Here is an 18,084-nt window from a genome sequence, read left to right as displayed (position 1 = left end):
ACTCGCATCGAGTTCAGCTCATATTTGGCTACTGAGCGGAACAAACCAAGCCTAAGTTCGGCTCAAAAAGACACCGAGCTTGAACATTTGTATATTTGGCTCGGACAACTCTTCGGCAGCTCGTAATGAGACAATTTGAACTGCATACTATTCAAGAAGTTTGTTTGGAATGAAAAATCATGTTTGCGAGTTTGGATTATGTTTACTTTTGTTTTAAGTTTAGATTGACTATCTTCATTTGGACTTTTTATTTCTCAGATGGAGATTGATATTATACTGTCCCATCTTCTTTGGTTTCTAAACTACTTGCGTGACAATCTAGCCTCCTACCGAATTTCAGTCATCTAAAATGAAAAAGACGTTTATGTGATTGTCTCAAAGTACTATATATGTATGAAATTGTGTTATATCTCTACTAATTAATAAAACATTTACTGTCAACTAAAATCTTATGAAATTATCATTTTAATCATCTAATTAAAACAAAACACGAATAAGAAGTATGAGGTAGAAATGTAATTTCACACAACCAAATTTTGTTTTTTTTTCTTTTTCTTCAAAGTGTTACCTACATGTAATCATAACATATATCTAATTATAAAATAAAAAATAAAAAAACTTCCCGCTCCTACGTTCTCTATCACTTCCTTCCTCTCTCCTTCTATTTCAAAAACAAAAATAAATTTTTTTTCTCACATGTTATAAATAGGCAAAAGTTAGAGAGATAACCTTTGTTGGTAACACAAAAAGGTTGATAGATAAAAGAGGGAGAGAGAGATGCTGATGTTATTGATCTTTTCTTTTCGCAGTGTGTTTTGATAGCACATAGTGATACTCGGTTTTCCCTCCACTCGTTTACAACTCTAGTCATTTTTTAGCAAGCAAAGTGGTGTAGTTTCCCTTAAACTTTTTTTTCCCTTAATATTTGCATTATTATTACATATTTATTTATCTAGTTCTTAATTTAGTGATATGTCAAGTCTCAAGTTCGAATACTGTAAATCAAACACTTCTGCATCATACATGATGGACAAATTAATATGAAATAGAAATGCTAAGAGGACTTTCTAAAAAATAGGACCTTTCATGAACTCTCTGTCACTTCACAGTTTAACGTTAATTTTCGCGTCAATACTACATAACATTGTGTAGAAAGTATAAGGTGGTATATAATCTATTGAAAAAGTCCCACTGTAAAAAATTCCTCTTAACAATAGTAAATACTTTTTTCTTTTTTTTTTCTTTTGTTTTTTTTTTTTGCCTTTTTGGGTAAATATGTTATCCCAATTGTATGAATGTGGAGAGCGTGAACAACTCAAATCAAATGGATGATTTAACATTTGGCAAACATGCATGCATTGACAACACACACTCTCATTATCTTATATCTCCAAAATAGTACATTTGTGATTAATGTAACTTCCATACATGGTAGACCAGAAATGGAAATATTTTTGCTTTCCAAATTTAAAAAAAAAAAAAAAAAAAAAAGGATTTATTACTATCGCCTCACATGCTTCGTTGATCGCCTATTGGTTTCTTATTATACTATTTTTCGGATATGAATATTATATATGCTACATGATTACAACAGCCAACACTATTGATTATATATGCATATCTCTGTGTGTGTTTATATATATATATATATATATATATAGGAAGGGGGAGCTATGGCAACTTACTGTGTTACCGGAGCCACTGGTTTTATAGGGTCTTGGTTGGTGAAGAGCCTCCTGGAAGGCCACATGGTTCATGCCACAGTCCGTGATCGTGGTCTGTGCATTTCTTTAACTAAGCTATTAATGTTTTCTGGTTTTATTTTTCAAGTTTCTATTTTCATCCAAGTAGAACAACATAACTTTCTTTGTTTAGATTTTTGTTTTTGTGACTTTTTTATGGTTGATCTTTGAACTAGAAAGGGAGAAAGAGAGATGGCAGAAGAACTCTGAATTAGGAGAGAGAATTTCTGGTTTCACCACCAGCGGGAAGCCTAACCAACTAATATAATGTCATGTTGGGAGAGTCTTACACATAAATCTTATATTAATGGTCAACTCATGGTGACAATTAACCTGTTGGATTCAAGTCCTTCACATGAGTACCATTAACTTTCTAAAATGTGCATAATTTTTAGGTCAAAGCATCAATACTTGCATAGTAGCTGAAAGAAGGATCATATTTGAGTTGGCATTAGCTTTTGGGATAAGTTTTTAATAGTATGAATTACTTAATATTTGAGTTTTATATCTATTAGATTGATAAGTATACAAAAATAGTATTTTTTTTTTCCAATTCAATCATGACTGTCATTTTCCGTATTATTAAAAAAAAAAATTGAGATTCTGATATTGGTAAAGTTTTTTTTAGTCAAAGTTTGTTTTAGCTAGAAAAATCATCAATAGGCCTGCCTTAGAAGTCATGTGACTGCCAAGGTTAGATAATAATTACATGCATTTTAAATTATATCCCAATGTCAATATATATAAAATACATATGCGTGTATGAATGGAATTTCTGCACCATACTATAACTATAATTAACCCTTCTAAAAAAGAGTTAGAGAATAAACCAAGTATGGCATTTTGATTGGTACACTACGAATGTAAGTTTCCGCTGGCCCGGCCCAATTTATAGGTCTAGTTTCTGGTTGAGATATCGTTAGGAGTATGAACCCCACAATGGGGATAGAAAAGACCTTATATGTGCTTATAAGTATTTAAGTTATTTCTTATATGGTCAATTAGTTTTATTTGGAAAACCTCAACTTCTTCTTGGTGTCAGAGAGGTTGTCTCACATGTGAAGCTCAAGGCCCGCACGTACTTCATGTCACCTCATTTATGTTGTTCACGTGTTAGGCTTCAAAATTCTTCACGTGTGAAGGGTGTGTTGAGAATGAATCCCACATTGATAGGAGGAGGGACATTACATGTGCTTATAAGTATTGGAATACTCCTCATGTTACACGTGCTCCATGGAAACAGATTGAGTTTTTAGTTTCAAATAAGCCGATTACTTGCGCCACAAGTTACTTAGACTCCTTAGTTCAAAAAGGATTGTTTACAAATTGGTTAAGTCCGCAAAAAGTTTTTTTCTCTGCCTTGTAAACAATAGGGGTGCAACTCGAGTTGGACCAATATGAATCCATCCATGTCCAACCCGAATTTAAACCCAAACAAGTGGTTTTTTTTAGTTATAACCTGTCTGAACCCAACCCTATTTCAACCCGTTAATTGATTAGGTTGAGTTGGGTTGATCATTTGCCCGTCCATCCTCAACCCAACCCAACCCAACTAACCAAACCCAATCTAACCAGATTGTAAACCATATCAATTAATGCTCATACTACACCCAAGTGAGCTAAGTCCAAAAACCAACGCCCTTTCTAATATTTTTTTAATAAATTACCCTTAATAATTACTTAAGCATTTAGGGAATAAGAGGTTTTGATTAGTCAGCCCATATTCATAGTCTCTAAATCCTAAGCTTTATAGTAGATTGATTTATGAAATTAAAGTTAGCTAGCTTTGATGCTACTTGGCTTAATTTTTTTTAGGAATTCTTGGAAACTAAGTTGTTACAAGATTAAACTTGAAAGAGTTGGGTAACCCGAACCCAACCCAAGTAAATCCGAACCCAATTAAACCTTAGCCCAAATGAACCCGAATGAAACCCAATCCGAACCCGAGCCCGAATTGTAAAGTTAGGTTAAGATTGGGTTGACCTTCCAACCCACCCAAGTTGCATCCCTAGTAAGCAAGGACTTTTGATTGTACATCATATATCAAGGTATAGGAATGTTTATTTTCATTCAAGTTGCTAACTTTCTTGAGATCCAACTTTGATTAGCAACAAGGTAAGTAAAAACAATTAGTTCAACATGATTGAGCATGTCAAAACTTTGAAATAAGCATTGGAGATCAAGATAAAGATTAAGGAAAATACATAAAAGCTAGATCTACTTCACAGAAATGTAAATAAAGGAGGTTTGGGCAAGGTTTCAACCTTGGCAGAAAAGGTTTGTCTCCTCGCTGAGCACCTCTTCTTGTGTTTTACAAAACAAGCAGTTTCTTTAATGGAATAGCACTAAAAGTTTCACAAAAGGAAATCGATACTACAAAAGTACATGTAGCAGAGCTTCTAAAAATGACAAAAGAAAGTTTTTAGTGGGAAAATACAAAGGAAATAACAGAAAATAACAAGGCTGTCTAGGGTTCTTGCTGTTGAGTTCACAGTGTTGAGAGTCATTTTTGCTTGCCTTTCTTGCTGCTTTTATAAACTTTTAACTCGAGTGTCCAAATTTTCCCTTTCTAGTACACTTCTCTCCAAATGATTGCCTTCGGTAAAGAGTGAGTCTCCTCTTTGATTTTCGTTATTTACCCATTTCTGCTATGAGAAAGTGCTTTTCAGCTAAAGCCTGGCTGCCATATGTTCCTTGTCACTTCAATTGTAGGGCTGCAGCCTATTTGCTGCCAGATAATAATAATTAAATAATCTGGAGGCTACCGCCTTTACCAAAGCCACGACTAGCCCAAGTTAAAAATTGCTTTGCACATCTGGGTTTTCTTTGAATTAAGGCCAAATCAGCCGAAAAAACTGGACTAGTCATATTGTTTCAAAAGGGTGATGAGTTTCTTCAGATATCCTTTTTAACTCATAGGCATGATAATTTATCTCTTCTATGAATGTTTCAGTAAGGGTGATGAGTTTCCAAGTGTTTGCACCTATTTCATTGTGGACAAACACTGACCGGTTGAGATTGCTCCGAGCGGATTTGGGAGAAGAATGAAGCTTCGACGAGGCTGTGAAGGGCTGTGACGGCGTATGTCACGTAGCAGCATCCATGGAATTGAGTGTTACTGTCAAAGAAAACATTGTTAATGCAGCATGTTACATTTTCACTAGACAAAAATTGCACATATGCACTATTAGTACATAAAACCCTTATGAGTTCCTATCTAAAATTTTGATCTCTAGAGAATTATGTTCGATCAAATATCATTGAGCCTGCAATCAAAGGAACCTTAGACCTCCTCAAATCCTGTGTGAATTCCGGAACGGTGAAAAGGGTTGTACTCACCTCTTCTATTAGTACTATCACTGCCAAAGACGGCAACGGAAATGCAAGAGTTGTTAATGAGTCTTGCCAAACTCCAGTTGATCAAGTTCTAACTGCAAAAGCAAGTGGATGGGTAAATGTTTCCTCTTCTCTCTCTCTTGCTTTATTCTTACAATTAGAAAATAGTTAGTGGTCCGAGATAGTCAGTGGTCCGAGTCTATCCAGTTGAAATGGTCAGTATAATTTGATGTAACAAACGAGGCTTCATTGTGCATGAAAAACATTTGTTCTTTAATTGACAGGTTTATGTACTTCTGAATATTCTCACGGAGGAAGCAGCATTCAGATTTGCAAGTGAGAGAGGGATTAATCTTGTATCAGTCATAACAAGTACTGTTGGGGGGCCTTTTCTCACTTCCAAAGTTCCATCAAGCATTCAAGTTCTTCTTTCTCCAGTATCAGGTGGTTATGCTGTATCTATCTTCTTCTTCCCTTCTTAAAATGCTTGAAAAGTTTCTGGTACTGTTCATTTTAACGAAAAACTACATTTTTACACTAAAAAGTCAATTCTAATACTATTCACTTTACCTTTTATTTTGTCATTTTTGTTAAAATTCAAAATTTTCAAATCATTTTTATTAGTTTTCTCTTGAAATATACAAATAAACTATGCTAACTTTTTCAATATAATATAGTTTAAACTTATTTTTATTTGTAAATAAAATAAGGGGTGCGGTTACAATACCATGTGGCCTTAAGTGCACGGGGGTAGATGAAAGTACATAATCTATTTCTTTAAATTTTACCCATTTTATGTTGCATTGAATGCAACGTGCTATTATAGAATTTCCACAAATAGAAAGTAGGGATATCGTAAAGACAATTGAAGCTGTGGATATGATCTTCTATGCAGGTGACTCTGAACTCTGTGGCATATTATCTGCTGTAAATGCAAGGATGGGATCAATTGCGTTAGTTCACATTGAAGATACATGCAAAAGCTGAAGGTCGTTAAGTATGCGTTGTCCAAAGTTATCCAATATCCAAGTTGCTTAATTATCTAGCTCAGGCATATTCTTGCTCAAATTCAAACATGTATACTTCTTCTGTTATAGCCGTTTTAAGTCACATATTATGTTCAATGGTACTTCTCTTCTTAATATTGGATGAAATCTTGAGTTCAACCTTCGCCATCCAAATTGATTGAAAAACTAGGTGGTCTATCATATTAGACGATGGGTGGCTTTCAAGTTGAAGTATTTAGACAAACAATATGTTCCTCCTCGAGTTAAGTTCTCAACTTAGATCCTCATCAGATCGCTCTATATAAACATTGTGAAGTTAAACCCACCATTTTCCCCTTTATTATAGATAGGGTTAAGTACAAAAAACTACCTCAACTATTGGCATAATGACACTTTCATATCTCATCTTTTAAAATTGACAATGTCATACCTCATCTTTATAATTTGGTCCAATGTTATACCTCTGTTAGCTTGTCCGTGAATTGGTCTGTTGAATGCTGACATGGCATGATCTGAGGCCCAGTTCCTTGCCTAGATGGATTCCACGTGGCACCACACCCAATGGTTTCCCGCCAAATGTCATCCACGTCAGAAAATATATTTGGTTTTTTTTTTTTTTGGTAACTTGAATTTGAATTTTCCCGCCAAAAAAAAACCCTATGATATATACCATTTTAAGCACAGATTATCATCCTTAAGCACATATTATATCATCCTTGACCTGAAATTTAAAAAATCTCACCCAAAAATAATGGATATAACCACAACAACAGCAAAACAAGTGTATTCAAGCACAAACTACTCATCATTTGCAAGAAAAATATGAAATAGACCAAATTAAGCATAAAACCTGTTCAAACTTTACAATTCCTTTACAAAAAACAACCATCTGTGCAAAAAACGTGGCTGTGGCTGGGTTGGTTGGTATTTCTGTGCTTGGTGCCCTTGGATGATTCAGTTAGTGGATTGCTTGGTATTTATCTGCTTGGTGCTTCTAGGTGTTTCAACTACTGATTGTAATGCCTAAATCCAAAGTTCATTTAGAGACCAAGCAAGCTTTTTAACTAAATCCAAATGTTTTACAACTAAGGAAATGGTTAAGTTTTTACCTTTGTTTTCCTTGTCCTCTTTTTAGGTGCAGTTTGTCCTTGAGCAGATGTGGATGCCTACAAAGTAGAAAATGATGTTAAAGGATTAAGAGTGTAATATGATGTTAAGGGATTTAAAAAATCATATAAAGTAGAAAATGTTACCTGTTTGTCCCTTGGAGGAAGATGTCTATGATGGGTTCTTGCATTATGACCTTCCTTTTTGCATACGGTACATTTTAAAGTGCCTTGGCCTTTCCTTCCTAGCTTAAGTGGTTAAGGAGGACCTTGAGGATTATTGGTTGGGTTTGTGGGAGTTTGTTCACCCTCATTGTCCCTCTCAGCAGCTTCCTTGTTCCTCTTCTTCCTCGGCCTTCCAGGTTGCCTTGTATATGTAAGAGGCAATATTGGTGGTTTATCAGTTTCCTCCCACATAGACATCTCATTCATCGGCATTACTAACTGAGAATACAGCTCCAAGTACCGCGCCCTCGAATAATAAGCATTGACATAGTCCTCCGGTTTTTCCCTCTTGAAATTTATGGGCGATATTGCATGGTTGCATGAGATTCCTGTCAATGCATACTTTCTGCAAGAACAGGTCTTCTCAACCAAGTCAACCACATATTGCTCCCCCCATCCAGCATCAACTTGAAATTTAGAGTCCCCTGATCATTGTGCAATGCACCTGCCACTCTGAATTTTGGCTTACTCCAACCTTTTCTTGATTTTAGGAAAGAGATCTCTAACTTTGTTCGCCATTATATCCCTTCTCATCTGAATTCTCTTCATCAAGAGTGTATGAATAAGGAGCAACATGGTGACAATAGGTTTTTGCCTCGGTATAAGTATGACAACATTGAAACTTTCAAAGAGATTGTTCAGCAACATGTCACACTTCGGATGTGTTTCAAAATGGGACTTGCTCCAATGATGTGCAGGCAACTTCACCAACCAATCGTAGGCCTTTTCATCGAGCTTCTTCAAATCCTCCATTGCTTTTTTGAAGTAGGGAACTGTTGTTGTTCTGGCTACTGACCACAAAGCATCCTTCAATGTTTTCCATTTGAACAGATTTCTGAAGTTGGTATATAGATGTCTCATACAAAATCTGTGGTGGGAATTAGGGATGACTTTTTTAAGGGCCAGAATTAACCCTTTTTGCTGATCACTGATAAATGTCCATCCCCTTTGATTGACAATCCCAACATCAACGGCTAATAACTCTAAGAACCAAATCCAACTGGACTTATTCTCCATTTCTACAACTGCATATGCTATAACCCATGTTTCATCATTTGGGTCAATGCCAACAGCACAAAGTAGCTGACCTCCATATACACTCTTTAAATGACACCCATCTAATCCTATCAATGGTCTACACCTTGACTTAAACCCCTCTTTACAAGCCCCCAAGCACAATATATCCTTTGGAACATCCCCCTATCCAACTTCACCTTCACTGTGCTTCCAGGGTTAGTCTTCTTCACTTCCTCAGCAAAGTCCCACAACTTTGTGTACTGCTCTGCATGTTTTCCCTCAATGATCTTTAAAGCCCTATCTAAAGCCCTGTAAGCCTTCCTCTTTGTACAACCGTGATTTCACTCTGATTGGACAGTTGCCAAAAAGGAATCCACAGGCCATGTGGGATTCAGTTTTATCCTGTCCATGTACAAATCAGTCAGCAAAGGGGACTTCATGTTCTTGTTTGCCCAAGTTCTCCCACATGTGTTTTCATCAAGTATGGTCTTGATTTGTATGGTGTTCGAACCATACATTTTTCCAGCACAACACTTCCAAGGGCACCCCTTTGCACACTTTGCTACAACTTTCAATTTCTCATTCCTAGGAAAATGGATTTCTCCATATCCATTCACTAGGGAGTACATGATGACAGCTCGCTTGAATTGGTCATGATCCCTGAAAACAAGCCCGAGTGTAAGAATAGGATTCCTCATATTAGTTTTCTCATTGAACTCTGGAAATCGCTCATATTTTTTGCCTCCTTCATCATCTGAAGAGTGTACACTCTCAAGAGCATCAGAGTTATAATCTGGATCATCAACCACATTTTGTTCCACATTTGCAGTATCAATTTCTTCTTCCCTTTGCTCTTCTTCTGTTTCCCGGCGTTGCTCAGATTGCCTTGCACTTCTTTGCTCAGAATCCTTTTCATCAAACTTGGAAAACACTGGGTTATCAGTATCACTCCCATATTCACTCTCTTCAAAGTCACAATCATCTTCTTCAGTAGCTTCTTCATTCTCTTCTTCAACATTCCCCTCCAAACTAATAGGTATATCAAAGAATACTTCAGTATCCCCCTCGCCTATATCCCCCTCTCCTACATCCCCCTCGCCTAACTCAGCCACAGATTTCCCCTTACTCTTCTCTAGCCCTTCACAATTTTTCTCTTTCTAACCATTCCCTTCTTCAGCATTTATCTCTCCTACCTCAGTCACACATGTTTGCACTACTTGAGATGTGCAACAATCATCCACTTCTGGCCCTTCAATAGCTAGCAAGCCCTTGTATCTTATTGGTTTAAGTGTTATTGGCCCAACATCCTCTTCTGAACTACTTATCTCTTCAATAACCACTTTACTTGGACCTGTCACTTCCATGGACTTCAGAAACTGTTGCTCTTGGGTTACGGCTTCTTCTGTCGTCAATTATTCGATATACATCCCAATTACTTTATCTTTTGGAACAAAATTGCACATGGACTGAACATCGGAATCACTTTGAATTTGCTTCAAACCATTGGAAAGGTCCATGTTGGGAATCTTGAAATAATAGTTCGTGAACCGCTCAATGTATCCAACTGCCTCCACCATATCATCTATCACCGGCAGTGACATGAGGTCTTTATCACAGTTATCTATATATGTCACTTTTCCCCCAACGTACATGTCATAACTTATCTCCCCACCATGATGCAATTCAATAGAGAATAGTTCTGGAAAAACTGAAATTCACAACAACAAACCCTAATTAAAAGCCAACAACAAACATAAGCAATTGCATTTTAACCTAACAAATCATTCTATATGCAACTAATGCACAACATTCTACATGCAACTAATTGCATTTTAAAAGCCAACAACAGAAATCAATGCACAACATTTTATATGCAACTATATGCAATTGCAACAAACCACAACTATATGCAAACAGGCAATGCACATTAACCATTTCTCAACAACAACAAACCAAGCAACAAACCACCTTATCTTCACAAGAATAAACAAAGCAACAAACCCACTATCCAACCACCTTATCTTCACAACAATAAACAAAGCAACCAACCCATTATCCAACAACTCAGTAACCATTTCGAATTAAGAAAGCATAAACCACCTTTTCAAACAAGAATAAACAATGCTAAAAGAATAAACAAAACCCACATTCAACCCATTCCAACACACCATAGGAACCATTTCGAATTAACAAAGCATAAATCCACATTTTCAAACAAGAATAAACAATGCTAGAAGAATAAACAATACCCACATTCAACCCATTCCAACACACCGTAGGAACCATTTCGAATTAACAAAGCATAAATCCACCTTTTCAAACAAGAATAAACAAAAAATAAGTCCACTATACATTGGGAATCATCAAAAGCACAAAAAACTTACAATAGGTATGAGTCGTTTCGTCGGGATCTTCACTCACGTACCACCCCATGGCGAATCCTTCGATTTTCCTTCGAAGCCAATGGAACCCAGATGAAAGCCCCTTCAAACACCAACGAAGTCAGGGAAGCGAGTCGACAAGATGATTTGGGTTTTTCGTTGAATTTCTATTCGAGATTTGGAGCCGCGAGAACTAGGGTTAGGGTTCTTGATATCTGGAAATGGGAATGGGGAATTAGATCGACAAGATTTGGGTATCGGGGGGAGGAAACCAATTCAATAGGCACAATTTACAACGTTCCCTTACTTTTTTAAAATTTTTAAAATTTTAATTTTAATTTTAATGGAATATCCACGTGTCGTCCTGTGAGAAAGCCACGTGTGTTAGGAATCTAGCTGGATGACATTTGGAGGGAAAACATTGGGTGTGGTGCCACGTGGAATCCATCTAGGCAAGGAACTGGGCCTCGGATCATGCCATGTCAGCATTTAACAGACCAATTCACGGACAAGCTAACGGAGGTATAACATTGGACCAAATTATAAAGATGAGGTATGACATTGTCAATTTTAAAAGATGAGGTATGAAAGTGTCATTACGCCAATAATTGAGGTAGTTTTTTGTACTTAACTCTTATAGATAATATTATTTATTAAAAAAAAAAAAAAATCTTCAATAACCATTTTCTCAAAAGAGCAAATGAATGACTAATAGTATGAAAATAGAGTTGATTAGACCAACTTCAACTCTGGCTAAAGGCCTATAATTTTAGGCATTTGCCTTTTGGCTGGGCTTCCAGTGGTGCCCGAAAGAGTGGCCCAATCAAAAGAAAAATTGAAAAAGCAAGATTTCGGCCTGACCAAAATAAGTGGGACTTATCTCTCTCTGGGATTTCGCGATGAATACCAAATACCGGCATAACGACGTGCGAGACGAGTGATGCGCCTGATTCTGAAGATGGAGAAAGACTTTCTCCTCTTTTAATCTTTCTTTCATTTTTTTCCCTCCTATTTAAATGGTTACGAGTAGGTCATCATCAACAGCTTTGCAGATCATGAGGCTGAAATCAAATGATTGTTGATTGATCCAATGATTACATTTCAAACATTTATATTTATATTATTTACTTTCGCTTATAATTCAATGACTGCGATAAAATGAGACCAAATTTAACAGTAAAAAATTATCCAATGGTTTGAATAATTTGAGAAAAAAATTTGACTCAAATATCACCCTAAATATTCATCCATTTGTTCATGCATCCACACAATCAATGTGGAACTCTGGTTTCAACGTGTCTATTGTGTGATTTTTCATGCTTTCTTGAAATTTATATAGTTTTAGGTTTAAATGTTCACAAAATTAAACTAAGTTAATCTAAACAAATATCATTTTTCAAAAAGTTATCAGAAACAAAAATAGTAGGCTAAAACGAAATTTAACAACTTTTTAGCCCAAAATGTAGACCATACAATTGGAGCAAAAACATAGTTTCTGGCCGAATAACTAAAGCCAAAAGTCTAAATTTGTTTTGGGAGCTGGTCTCAGTGGATTTAGCACCTTATTTCTACTCAATATATATTTTCTCAGTTCGGGGTTGAAACTCAAATGATTTACTACTAATTACATGCGTCTCCGATATTTCCCCTTCAATATTTAACCTTACTATTCTGCACATATTTTGTAGGTACAGAGTTCTCGAGGAAGAAAATGATGTAGTACCTTCTGAGATCTCTTCAAAGAAGCTAACTGATTTGGGATTCACTTACAAGCATGGCATTGAAGATATTTTTCATCAGACAGTTTCTTGTTGTTTAGGTTGTGGCTTTCTACCTCCCATTTAGAGTTTAGAGTTTTTCTACATTGCGGTTAACTACAATTTTTCTTAAATGAGGACATGTTGTCGATGTTGTTCATATTGTTGATATGATGAACTTACAGTTGTCAATATATGGTCATGTCATGATTATTGGTACATCTAGATAATTTTATCTTCAAGTGCACTTACCCGCAACTCAAAAAGATTGTTTGAAGTTTTATTAAACTAAATTCTTTATCATCGATCAAAGATGTGGGCCTGTTGGAAAACAGACATTGTCAACCCTCTGTATTTTCAAGCCACTCCGATGGGGCAAATAAAGCGGTCATTGTCCAACCACAACAATACATAGAAAAAATAACATCTTCAAACGCTACAGTATGATCCGGCAAGAACCGCGGATCGATAAGTCAGAGAGGACCATTTAGTACTCCACAAGCTTGGAAATTTTACTGCATGTGAGTTGTTGTAGGTATCAGAACGCATCTACATGAAGTCGTTTCCTCAGAAGTACTTTTGCTAGTAGTGTTTTTGTGAAGCATTTTTAAGGTTCATTTCATGAAGGCTTTCTAGCCAAAATGGTCCATGAGATTTGCATAACACATCATTTTGGTTCCTGAGATTGAAAATCAATATAAATGGTCCCTGAGATTGTCTATCATCCATTATTTTGGTCATTCCGTTAAAAACTCCGTTAAATGTTCTGGAGCTCTTGGGCAAAAGTTTGGGCAATTTTCAAAGCTTTGTAACTCAATCGTTTCTTAACCAAATTCGACCCATAATATATCAAAATGAAGATAGGAAAGTGTAGAACAAGATTATACCTATTTGAAAGCCCAATGGTTGCCAGAGATGGCCAGAAAATAGCCTGAACGGTGATTGGTCCTCGGGAAAACTGGAAACTTGCGGGAAACTGGGTAAACTTTAAACGTTCATAAATTCTTTAATACTCAACGAAATCAAGTGATTTACAACGAAAATCATACTTCTCGACGAGACAAAGAGAATGGTACCTTTCTCGCCGGCTAAATCGCTGTGGTTTGGCCAGAAAATAGCTCGAAAGTCGCTGTCTTGGTCTCCAGTTAGCCACTTTCGAGCTGTTTTTCGGCCAAATCATAGCGAATTATCCATCAAGAAAGGTACCATTATCTTTTTCTCGTTGAGAAGTATGATTTTTGTTTTTGAATCACTCTATTTCGTTGAGTATTGAAGAAGTTATGAACGTTTAAAGCTTACCCAGTTTCAGGCGAGTTTTTCAGTTTCACTGCGGACCAATCACTTTTCAGGCTATTTTCTGGCCATCTCCAGCAACCATTGGGTCGTATTCTACACTTTCCTATCTTCATTTTGATATATTATGGGTCGAATTTGGTTAAGAAACGATTGAGTTACGAAATTTTGAAAATTGTCCAAACTTCCAGTCAATAGCTCCGGGACACTTAAATGAACAAAATAATGGATAGTGGACAATCTCAGGGACCATTTCTATTGATTTTCAATCTTAGGGACTAAAGTGATGTGTTATGCAAATCTTAGGGACCATTTTGGCTAAAAAGCCTTTCAGGAATTGCTGAAATGTTGAGAGCCTGTTTGGTATTTTGAATCTAATTTTTTTAACTCAAAAATAGGTTTTGAGTCTCCAATCAATAATTCTTGTTTGGTAGAACTATTTTTAAAAAGTCAACTCAAAACTAACTTGAAAAATTAGCTTAAGTCAATTTTTAAACCTATTTCTCTCTCCTCTTCTCCTTCTATCATCTCACTTCCGTTGTGTTATATGTTATGATCTTTCTCCCTTCTTTCCACTTTTTATCTCCCATCTCTCTCATCCGATCATTTCATTATCTCCTCTCTCTTCCAATCTATTATGATTTTTCTCTATCATCTCTCATCTTCCTTTCTCTCATCTCCTTCTTCAATCATGTCCCTCAACTTTCTTTGTCTCTCTCTCTAGATTCTCTCTCCTTTTCATTCTATCTTCTCTATTCTCTCTTCCTTTCTTATTTCTTTAATTGTTAAGATTTAAAAATAATAGGGGTGGGCGTGGATTATTTCTTTAATTGTTTAGATTTAAAAATAATCGGGGTGGGTGTGGGTTGGTTTGGGTTAGTTTTAGGCCAAAACCAAAACCAAACTGACCTAGTTGGTCGGGTCAAAATTGCAAACCGAAACTGACCAAGTTAGGTCTAAAATCGATCAAGTCAGTTAACCGATGGTGGCAAGTTGGTTTGGGTTGGTTCTCAGTTTGTGTGAAGACGAAAATACGTAACAAATTTCACTCCAAAAGCTATAAAACGTGGCACCAATATGAGTGATTGTTCAACGGAAAGCACAAATGAAGGAGCCCAATGAGAGCACCAAAGCAGCAATTACTGCGTTCTCCAAATGGTCCCCCTGTTCTTCTCCAAAGAGACTCTTAGACTAATTAAGTTTTTTTTTCATGTGGTAAAAACATGGTAACTCGTAAATAACTAACCATTTATACTAGTATTAACTATGGTTAAAAAAATAAAAAATAAATATATGCAGGTCGGTTTGGTTAACCGCATCCGAAGAATTTTGAGAACGGATTGTCAAACCGATTAAAGTGGGTGCGGTTCGATTTAACTACCGAAAATTTAAAATAAAATAAAAATCCAAACTAAACCAAACCAAACCGTCGATGCGGTTCAAACGGTTCATTCGATTTTTCTTACAAAATGCCCAACTCTAAAAAATAATTTTGAATTTCATATTAAACAAATTTTTGAATCATTAAAAATTATTCAAAAGAAATGATTTTAAGAAATATTTTAAAAAACGTTTAATATTTTTTATTATAATACCAAACGTGTCCTATATTCGGAAAGCAATGGTCTATCTGTCAAATTGAAGTTAAAAGCCAGCTTGGCGTCCTTTAGTCTGCACCACAACTAAATGTAATATCCAAGTCAAATGTTTTGGCCAAAGAGCCCAAGTGAGAAGACAAGTTGGTTGCCACCTGCATAAAGTGGAGATTCATCTGTGAAACAAATATGTATTCAAATAAGTATTCATTTGCTAATTGGAGGAGAATGACAGAGAGAGAGAATCTTTAATGAAACAAGCAAAAATTTTACCTTTATTTGCCTATGTTTGAGTTTTAACTAAAGGCTTGGAAAAGTACTCCAGGGTTAGAGTTCAGATGCTATAGAGACGGGTTAGCAGTTCACTATTAAGCACATTAATATTGTTAATTAATTTGCATCTTATTACTTGCAAAACACAACAGGTGTATAAGTTTTTATCATAAAATATTGTATTGTAATTAAGAGTGGAACCGCCCAATATAAGTGACATAATTTTTCATAATTCTGATGCGCAATTCTTGTAATTTTCAACGCGTTCTCCACAAATCATTCCTCTAACTCCATTTTGAAGAGAAGAAATTTTTTGACTTTTTAAAAGAGGGATGCGACCGGAAGTCTGAATTATCAGGCCATCATCCATTTTGGTCCATATCTTGTCCATTGATGGCCTTCCTTGCCCCCACTAAAGCTCTCTTTGGTTTATGGCTTTCGGGTGGTGACCCGAGCTGCGCTCTTGGTCCTCTTTATCCACCTTTAGGTCCACTGCCTCCTTGGGGGTCTTTACTTGCTGCTGGGTTCCCCAATTTATTTATTTGGGGTCCTTTATCTTATATATCTGTTGCTTTTCATCAATGACATATTTCGTTAAAAAAAGAAAAAAAAAAAAAAAAAAAAGAGAGAGAGTGTTATTGTACCTAACTATTATTGCCTCGGATATAACATTTGATAAGTGAGATTTATTTTTCTTACTGCAAATTCTCTCTCGTTAACACCTGTTTACACTAAATAACATCATTTCTTCTGAAAAGAGCTCATAAATTGTCATCAACTCCCCGTCCTAGCGGTGCCTGCATATGATACAACATTTCAGAACCGAAACCTCTCTGCCGCTTCCAATTAAATAACATTCAGAAGCTTGACATGATCTCTCTCTGCATTGCTACAGCCATTGTCATTGGCTGCCCAGCCTGCCTTCGATGAAGGCTGAACTGAAGAGTTACCGTCAAAGGAGTAATTGTCCTCTGCATGCAGTAAAAGATTTCAAGTATTTGAGTTCATATGTAAATGCAACCCCAAAAGCAAAAGCTACCTTCTTTCAAAACATTTAATAAGATACTCATTCAATTTCTTCACATCATAATTTCAGACTAGTGTTCTGGAGGGGTAGGAAGGATTCATTTATGAGGTGCATGTGCCACATTGCCATCAAAAGCTGTACAGATGTTTCAGTAAGGGTATGGTGTTCCCAATAGAAAGGTAGATGCACACTCCTAAAGCTCACAGCTAATTACTATTTTGGGGAAGGAAAGGAGCATAGTTTTGTGTGGCGTAAGATCGTCACGTAATTTTATCAATTCATTTTAAAGTATAAATGCGTCATGAGTATATATGTATGTTGTAATTACGATAAATTTGTAACATTATGTGATTGAAGATTGAAGAGGGAGGAGTAAATTTTTGTGTGGCCGTTAACATCAACATGTAGTTTTACCAGTTTCAACCTAAAGCATAAACGCTTCATTTTCATTAGCAAATTGTAATTTTGATAAATTAGTAACACAATGCGGTTAAAGAAGGAAGATTCAACTTTTATTGTCAGTCGTGATCATAAAGATTTCACTCAGTGATGCTAAAGCATAAACTCATCTAAACACATCGTTAACACCGACAGACAGTTCAACCTAAAGCATAAACGCTTTATTAGCACGTGTTGTAATTTTAATGAATTAGTAACCCGATGTGATTGAAGAGAGAGAATTTGACTTTTGGTGTGAGTTATGATCATAATGTTGCCAAACGGTGCTACTAGTTCACCTAAAACATGAATACTTTTACACGCTAATATTACATGACAGTATTATGGACACAAACAATAATATGCACGGAGAGGGTGAGAGAGAGAGAGAGAAACGAGTCCCTGACCTTATCTTGAATGTTAGCTGCTTAATGCACAAGAGTAAGCACCAACCAAAGAGTGAGGGATAGAAAAGACAAAAAACAAATTTGGGCTGGACAGTGAATTTATGTCATGCAATGCAATCCTTCTTTATTTTTGTCCTCTGGTTTTGGACTAACCTTGACATAAACTTTCCAACAAGGACCACTTGATGCCCTTCTCATATGGTCCCTCCCATTTAACAATTAGATGGAATCGAAGTTTTCATTAATTTTTAATCTGTTAGTTAATTTTTCATTAATTACTGTACCAATAGTGCTAGGTCTATTATTTCAGGATTATTTTTGTCATATTCTGCATTCCCAAGAACTATTTGTTCACACTTTGGGGTTAGAGATTATCACTCATTTGGATGTTATTAACTTTGATGCAGGCAAGAGCAAGCACACTATTCAATAATTCAATGACTATGATGAACCTTTTGTTTTTTTTAAGACTACAAATTA

The 18,084-nt window shown here is 36.0% G+C and overlaps 1 pseudogene; it reads left to right on the top strand.

Annotated features, from left to right (window-relative positions):
- The first annotated feature begins 1,650 nt into the window (after positions 1 to 1,650).
- LOC137714776 (putative anthocyanidin reductase) lies at positions 1,651 to 12,659 on the top strand (annotated as a pseudogene).
- The last annotated feature ends 5,425 nt before the right edge of the window (positions 12,660 to 18,084 follow it).

Source organism: Pyrus communis, chromosome 14 (genome assembly GCF_963583255.1).
Source record: "Pyrus communis chromosome 14, drPyrComm1.1, whole genome shotgun sequence".
NCBI classification, from domain to species: Eukaryota; Viridiplantae; Streptophyta; class Magnoliopsida; order Rosales; family Rosaceae; genus Pyrus; species Pyrus communis.
The sequence above is the reverse complement of the archived record's forward strand: the minus strand, read 5'-3'. Positions and strand labels throughout refer to the sequence as shown.